At 31.8% G+C, this 8,511-nt stretch overlaps 1 long non-coding RNA gene across 6 annotated transcripts; it reads left to right on the top strand.

Annotated features, from left to right (window-relative positions):
* The first annotated feature begins 1,062 nt into the window (after positions 1–1,062).
* On the top strand, positions 1,063–5,228 carry LOC130745190 (uncharacterized). Of its 6 annotated transcripts, none has more exons than XR_009021591.1 (5): positions 1,063–2,724; positions 2,883–3,028; positions 3,489–3,614; positions 3,719–3,978; positions 4,668–5,228. It is a non-coding gene; the product is annotated as an uncharacterized LOC130745190 (long non-coding RNA). The 6 variants fall into 6 exon arrangements; XR_009021589.1 differs by having other exon boundaries at positions 4,663–5,228; XR_009021587.1 differs by lacking the exon at positions 4,668–5,228 and having other exon boundaries at positions 1,063–2,495; positions 2,629–2,724; positions 3,719–4,163.
* The last annotated feature ends 3,283 nt before the right edge of the window (positions 5,229–8,511 follow it).

Here is an 8,511-nt window from a genome sequence, read left to right as displayed (position 1 = left end):
CAGAAAAAATTACATGGTTGATCTTTTTTTTTTTGAAATCACCAATAAATAGTTGAATTCAGATGAAAGCAAAACTTGGGTTTGGCTGTCTGTCTAAGGAAGATATTTGTTGTAATTTTTTACATGGTTTGATCTAAATTATAAAATTTAATCCGCTTACAATTTTTTGCGTATACTTTATGTGGTTGCCAAACAAGCCTTTTTTCCACCTTGTTTAATTTTTTTTAGTTAATTACACTAACTAAAATTTATTTTTAGTTGTGTTTTTTTTTACGATGTCAGTTTATAACGGTCACTAAATGTTTTACTGACACTTATCTCAATCGTTGTGCACCTTCTCAAACATCCTAATCTCATCATTTGTGGCATTTTTATCAACCTTTGGTAGAAGATGCTAAAAGCAATAACCGGTGGTTTTAAATCGCGACGTGTACTACCACAAAACACATCAACACTTTATAAATTATTTACTAGCTACTTAGGACCACCAACAAATAGAAGCTTGGTGCCCTATTCCATCCAAATGTCGCGGGCACATTTGAAAAGAACCACCTAATAGACAATCATCCCTATAAACAATCGTATATATGTGTTCCAATGACATAAAAATCACAAAATTCCCTTTCCTTCACCTCTATACACCTGAAATTATTCCTCAAAAATCCCAACGTGAAAAAGAATTCCCTACCTGTCATAGTGGCTTCAATACAACATGCATACCAATAGGAGTAAGCTCAATTCTATTCAAACAAACTATTTCCTCGCATCAGCTATCTCCTATCCTTATTTCAGTCTTATCTTATGTCTCACTTTTATCAACTCACACACATTGTCCATTTTCACATAAGTTGAACACCAAACCTATGAGCCAACTGCAAAATCTTTTAAATGGGTGAAAATTGATTGGACGAGCCTGTCAAATCACACAAAAGAGTGGTGATTAATAAAAGGTTGTCGTGGACTCAAATTATCATTAGAGCAATTTTAATGACGAAACTCATGTGCGTTATAAAAGTAAATCTAATCTAAATAGTATATAAAAGAGAACCTAAAAGATGGCAAGTTTTGACACTTGGCATCCATTGAGGGAGGTTTCAACATTTTTTGTAAGATTAAAAAAAATCAAAAAGAAAATATTATTACTACTTTTAGAAACTTGAGAGTGGCATCTTTGCTAATTGTATTTTTATTGAAGGGTAGCCATGTAATAGCACCTGAAATTTACTTTATTTTCGAATTATTTTTAACCTTTAATCTGAGTAACATTAATTATTAATTCACATTAACTATCCACTACCTATTTCTAAGCCAATCACTATTTAACAACTTAAACCATTTTAAAAATTTGTTCACAATCTATTTAATGTCACCATGACCTACTCAATTCACGTTCAAAAAAATCTACTCAATTCAATTCAATGTACCTTGCAGATTGAAACAAGTGGGTTATCCCAAATTTTAAATAAACATTTAAAACTGAATTTGAATTAAAAAGAAATTAAGAGAGCCCAATTTTTCGAAGCCTTTTCAGATTTTAATTCTATTGAACAAAAAACCCTGACTTTGCATAGCACGCCTCTGTCTTTTCCCCTCCCAAGCCATTGTTGGAAACGTAAACCTCTTTATTCTTTTTGAAAAGGAACTTCCAACGCAAATCTCAAGCTTCCATACCCTGCTTGACCCATTAGTTAGCATAAAGCCTGGAGCTCTTCCACCGAAACTGCATCACAATTTTGCTAGAAGATGTAGAAGACGAAGTGCTTTCGTTTCTGCTCTCTCACTCTCTGATGCTGTCGTTTCTGCATCACATTTTTTCTCAATTTTTTGTGTCTCATTTGATTTCATAGGTTCGCTGCAGTCTCTTGAATAATATAGTGGAGCAACTACCCATCTATCTGCAGAACAATATATGTGAAATGAATCCAGATGCAAATGAGATTGGAAAAGAAGAACAATGAGAATCATGTCTAAGGGAGATTTTGATAAATTCCATTTTCATAATTTATGTCATCCCCCATCATATGCTTTGTGGCTTGAGAATTCGCCATTCTGCAGTGATGGTTGGAAACATTAGCTGTATATTACGCATGGAACACACCCCTGAGGATGCTTTTCATGGTTTCTAGATTGAATAATCTCTTGAAGAGCTTGCACCTGCTTGCATCTTGGAACTCCTGAGCATGTCAAATACCCCTGAAAATTTTGATAGGAGACGTGGAGCAATAGCAGCTTTGTGAGAACTGCTTAGACAGGGTCTTGATGTTGGAGCTTCATGCCAAGTACATGACTGGCCTTCCTTTCTAAGCCAAGCATTGGGAAGTTTGCTGGCTAATGAGATAGGTTATCTCCTTCCTTGGAATATCTTAGCTGTGATGCGAAAGAATAAGTAGACAATTGAATCACAGAATTTAAGAGTAATACTATATTCAAGTTGTTTCTATATAATTTTTACAGCTCATTTGGCACTTCGATTTTCCAGCAAGCAAAAAGAATTGGTAACACCCTCTTCAAAGCTGAAGCATTTTAATATTTGTTACAATCCATATTGTTTTTTATTTGCTTACATTCTCAAACAATGGGTTTCCTAATTTCACCCTGATACCCAGTATTGTTATTTATATGATGCAGATTAACAAAGCAAAAGACATATCTGATTGTTTGATGGCTTCAGATGGCTTTGATCTGAAATTTGAGGAAGCTTTCTGCTTATTCCTTCTTGGAATGGTATCTTTTTCATGTTAACTCTAATAACTGGTGCTGCCTTCATGAAGTCATTAGACATTTTTTATATTAGTTTCCAGCATCAATAATTTTTTCTTTCACTTTCAATTTTCTCTGATAATCTGCAGCATATTCTTTGATCATGATGTCTTAACTTCTAGGGCACAAAGGCTGAGGCGGTTGAAAAGCTTTAGCAGCTTGAGCTGAACTCAAATCCAAAGCATAACTCTGTCTTGGGGAAGGCAATAATTGATGCTTCTGATGCTAACCCATCTTTGCTATTTCTCTTATTATCATGTTCACGCAGGTTCTCTATTTTTTTACTTTAAGGAGATGCAGTATTTGAGATGCTTTAGGTGCCTTTGTTGCATGTTAAATTCTTGACTGGCCTTAGTTATGCCATTTCCCCCATTTTAGTGTTTACTGTTTAGACCCTTAGTGAGAAAGTGTACTTTCATGTTCATGTTGTGCTATCAACTGCAACTTTGACTTCAAATATTACTGTACTTTGGACTAGTGTTTAATCAACTTTCAGTATTAACATGATATAATTTTCCTCAATACAATACAAGCAATTAATCATAATAGAAATAATAACATATGAAGTACTTTATGTATCTATAACAGAAGGTATTGATTCACTCAGAGAAAGAAAGCAAATCTACCGTTTACCATCATGTTATTTTTTTTTTTTTTTAATTTTCTGCTGTTTATCTTAATTCACCATTGAAGAACTAAATTTGATTAAGTTCCATTCACATGTGTAGCTGAAGATGACAGTGGAATTGAACCTGCTAATACAATGCAATTCAACTTGGAGACCATAAGAAAGGGTACAAATAACTTTTCCGACACAAATATTCTAGGACAAAGGATTTGGACCTGTTTACAAGGTAATGATATGCGCTTACATTTTAGATCAATAATAATTTTCATATAGTGGTATTCACTTACTCTCGGATCTGATATACATTTACATCAACTGATATATTTTCAGGGTAAGCATTCCAATGGATTAGAGGTTATTTACAAATTCAGGACAAGGGGATGAGGAATTCAAGAACGAGGTGTAGTTGTTGGCCAAGCTACAACACATAAATTTAGTCAGGCTACTTGGTTTCAGTTTGGAAAGAGTAGAGAAGTTACTGGTCTATGAGTTTGTTCCCAATAAAAGCCTTTACTACTTTATTTTTGGTGAGAACTTTTCTTGATGTGATGGCAGTGGCCCCTTCACTGATAATTCAGTTCTGCTGAATGGTAAGTGCATAATTTCTGTTGAGATGGTTAAAAATGTTATGTCTTGACATGGGTTTGCAGATCCAGTTAAGCGTGCACATTTAGAATGGTCAGTTTTGGTTGTATGGTCTTGCTGATTAGCATGTTTACTGAATGGCATATAGGATAGCTAACACTTTATAATAGTCATTGCTCATGTTATGTCAGGTGGTTGATATATTTCATGATAATTCATATCTGTTTCTTTTGAAAAAAATTTATTCTCCCCAGATCATTATCTCTAGAAGACTACAACTAAGATGTTCACAACATAAAAGTACTCAGTTCATACTCAGGATTTCAGAAGGTATAAAATCAAAATAATAGAAAAGGAAATGGTTAAGCTAATAATTATTGTTGATCATTTGTTTTTTGAATTTTAATAATAATTGTAGTAATTATGATAGTTGCTCAAGAAGATGTGAATTAGGGTCAAAATTCATCAGGGAGGTGGGAAAGAGAGGTCCATGATAGTGAATGTAATTATATTTTCACTTGGACGAACCATTAAAGAGGAAAAAATTATTTGACTAGAGAAGATAGAAAAGGGAGGGGAGGACTAGAATTGAATTTTACTTACTTGAAAACAGTGCATAGCTCCAGGCTGTTTCTTTGGCTGAATGTAATTAGATTTTCATTTGCATTTAATACTTCTATTTTCCCTAGGTAAGGCGTACAGTCTGCACAGGCTTGACATGATTTGATAACGTGAAGAGCTGCTTTGAAACTACATCTAGGAAATTGGATTTCTTCAACGAAATAGTAGAAGGAAGGAAGGAACAGCTTTTGGACATATGCCATCATAGGGAGAAATAATTTTGGATAGAGAAAATGAACTAGAAAAATAATGTTAAGAAATGAAGCATTGTCATCTCTTTTTTAATGCATTAATATTCATCTAGGAAACTCGATTTCTTCAACGAAATAGTAGAAGGAAGGATGAGCTTTTGGACATATGCAATCATAGGGAGAAATAATTTTGGATAGAGAAAATGAAGTAGAAAAATAATGTTAAGAAATGAAGCATTGTCACTTCTTTTTTAATGCATTTATATTCAATGATGCATATTAATAATTTTGAAGAAGAATTTTGAAGGAAAGTGGTATGACATTAATAACGGCTGAAGATTTAGATGAAGCAGCTCACAAAGCAGTGAAAGCCATTAACAAATGAAGGGTTACTTCTGTTCAAATTCCAAAATCACTTTAATTACACCATTATTTTTTGTGTTAAAACTTACTGACGAGAAAGAAATTCTTGCGGCAAATCATGGAAGCCGCAGTGGTTATCAAAGCATTTCCAATAAGTTAATGCTTTTCAAATTGTGTTGATGCACATGGTTGATATTTGGTTTTTTTGACACTTCAAGATACCGACCTTTTTTTTTTTTGGATACCGACCCTTTCTGGTTGTTTCTGGTTTAGTTCTCTTTAACCTTTATACGAATACCTTGGAAATAGTGCTTCATTAAGCGGCCAAAATTGTAGCTTTTTAATTGAGGATTTTCAATTTTGAATATTCATTTGGGAGTTTCAAAAAAAAAATTAAATGTATTTATAGCCAATTTGTATTCTACCTATTTCCATTCTGAACTATAACTATCTACATTTTTTGATAATTAAAAAAAAATTATTGCCTCCCAATTTCACCAATGAAATTAGGTGAAATCAAAACTTCTTATCATTATTCATTCACATGCTTATTGTTAGTCTTGAAAAGAATTCCAATGCCATAATTTATCTTTATTTCCTCTTCAATTTTCAACAAACTGTGCTTAAATATTTAGATTATATCATAGATTGTGTTTATTGGTTAATTTTGCCAACCCTTACATATTTGGCTTCTACTATAAATAAGATGAGTTTGGCCCCAAATAATCAACCATCTCCATCTTCATGAAACTTCGATAGGAAGGTGGTTCCGGCTGAAGATGAAGTAGAATGGTGAGCGCGAATGGCACGGTGTTGGCGGCGATGGTTCCGACTAAAACTCCAAGGACGCAGCTGGCTAGGGAGCAAGTAAGAGGTGGTTTGTAGTTCATCTTTACGGTGACCATTCCGCTGCGTAGTGGAGGTGATGCAACCCATGATGGTGTGTGTTGGCCGCGGCTTCTGGTTCGATTTCGGCTGAAGGTTTCAGCGATGACTTCAAAAAGCGGCGACAACTTTGATGTGCTCCGATGGTGGCATTCATAGCACGAATGAGGCTGCTGATTTGAAAGTGGTTCAAGGCTCAATAATTCCTTCTAATTTCATTAAGACAAGTTGGCTGATGATTAAACTTGAGGGACCCTGCTGATGTATGTAGCTGTGTGGTAATATAATGTCCAAGTAGAATACTCAACTACCATAGTCCGCTAAGTTTTCAATTTTTCCTTTTGCCTATATGTAGTGATGATACCAAATGTAGTGACATTTTTCTTTGGGTTTATATTGATTCTTTCTGTTTGCATAAGAGGGAATAAGCACATATGGTTCTCAAAAGCACTGCAAGGTAAATAAGAAGAATGTGAAAGAAATAATGTTGAGTGCTATACCAATTTCCTCAGCAGCATCAGTGAATATAGGAAAGTTTATCAAAGAATATAACACTTCTAATTCTTTCTGTTGTGAATTTTCAAAGAATTGTGTTTGCTCTTATTTCACAGTGTGTAATTGGGGATGCAAAGAAAGGGGATAAAACAGCTGATGATGTTGGCCATTGCTTCCATCAATGACTAATCTTATCAGTGATTTTATTTTTTGGGACAATATATCTGACTGTTTTGCAGGACTTGGACAATTTCTTTGATGTTTTTAATTATTCCTAAATTTTTGTTTTCTTTAGTTTTGTTAAATTTTGATTTAATGTGCTTTCTTTGTCTCAATTCTATGGTCATCCTATTTTTTTGAAGTTTCTCCCTACCTTCAAAGTAGCACTAATTTTCTGTCTAATAGATGATACAGGTTCTGCGAGAATGAATTAAAAAAATTATGTAAAGATATCAACGGGGATAGTGTTGTAGTTGAAGTTTAGAGGGAGTTATGACTATCATTGTATGTTACTAATGTGATATGGTGATTGATATTCAAAAATATGTTTAACGGTTGTGGTAGAAAAGTATCATGATAGTGGAGCATGAATGCATATAGACGTACTAAATTTATTGGAATTTTTTTTCAAGTTAAAACTTATATCGTAAAGAATTTTTATCATTATTTCAGAACTATTTTCAAAAATATTAAAATAGTTTTAGAAGGAAATTAATTAAGAATATCATAAATTAGAAGGTAAAACTAGAAAGCTTCCATAGGGGATTAAATAACTTTATTTTTCATAACTTTAAAACTTATATTTTTTTCACGCTAGATCGGAAAAAATTAACAAATATAATCTATTTATTTATGAATAAATTAATTAAGAATATCATATATAAGAAGGTAAAACTATAAAGCTACCACGGGGGACTAAAAGATTTTTTTTTCATAACTTTAAAACTTAGAATTATTTTTCACGTGAAATAAATTAGCAAATATAGTCTATTATTTATGAATAAATTAATTAAAAGTATCATAAATTAGAAGGTAAAACAAGAAAACTTCCATGGGGGACTAAATTTTTTTTTTCATAACTTCAAAGTTTTCCAGAATCAAAAATCAAAAATAAATAAAAAAAAAATTTTTTTGGTACATCGGAAGATTATTATAATTTTTGAATTATAAATTTAACCATTTATGTTAGCTATATTGTTGTTGGATATATAAAAAAGTTTTTTTGTCCTCAAATGATGGCTAAAGTGGTAAGAGCTAGGTGACATGTGGGTTGGGAGTGGGAGGTATTGGGATCAATCCCCAAAGAGTGCAATTTATGTTTCCGATGTACTAATTGTTTTTTCTGAAACTAAAATTTAAACATTATAGCTATATATATATATATATATATATATATATATTTTGATAAGCAAACATTATAGCTATATGCCATATGGTATAAAAAATATTTATAAAGATATATAAAAGATATAGAATTTATATGCTTTGGTATATTTGTGAAGATTTTAATTTTTTGATTTTCCACTATAGTTAACATAAAGTTTAAATAAATTTTAGTAAATAGGTTTTATTTTTAACTTTTCATCCTTGGACCGTATTTCTGTTTAAATGAATGTAAAATGCATTTTTTACAATTTTATTGTGAAAATAGGGATCTCAAGAAGAAGAATATTTATATTAAAATATTTTACAGTTAAAAAAAAATTAAAGATAAATTTTAATATAATTTAATATTCTCTTCCATAAAAAGTAATAAATTTTTTTAGTTAAACTAATAGAAAATGTTTCAATATCATTTTATCAGTACACTTAAAAGAATTTTGATGTTAAAATTAAGTTGAAACTAATAGAATTTTTTTAATATAATTTTAGTACTTTTTACAGACTTTTAAATAATTTTAAGAAAAGATATACGAAACCATTTTAATTTGATTGTGAAAATATAGATTACACGGGGAAGAACATTTATATTACAATATTTTC

The sequence above is a fragment of the Lotus japonicus genome, chromosome 3 (assembly GCF_012489685.1).
Source record: "Lotus japonicus ecotype B-129 chromosome 3, LjGifu_v1.2".
Classification (NCBI taxonomy): Eukaryota; Viridiplantae; Streptophyta; class Magnoliopsida; order Fabales; family Fabaceae; genus Lotus; species Lotus japonicus.
Note: the sequence above shows the minus strand (reverse complement) of the source record. Positions and strands in the feature narration are given on the sequence as shown.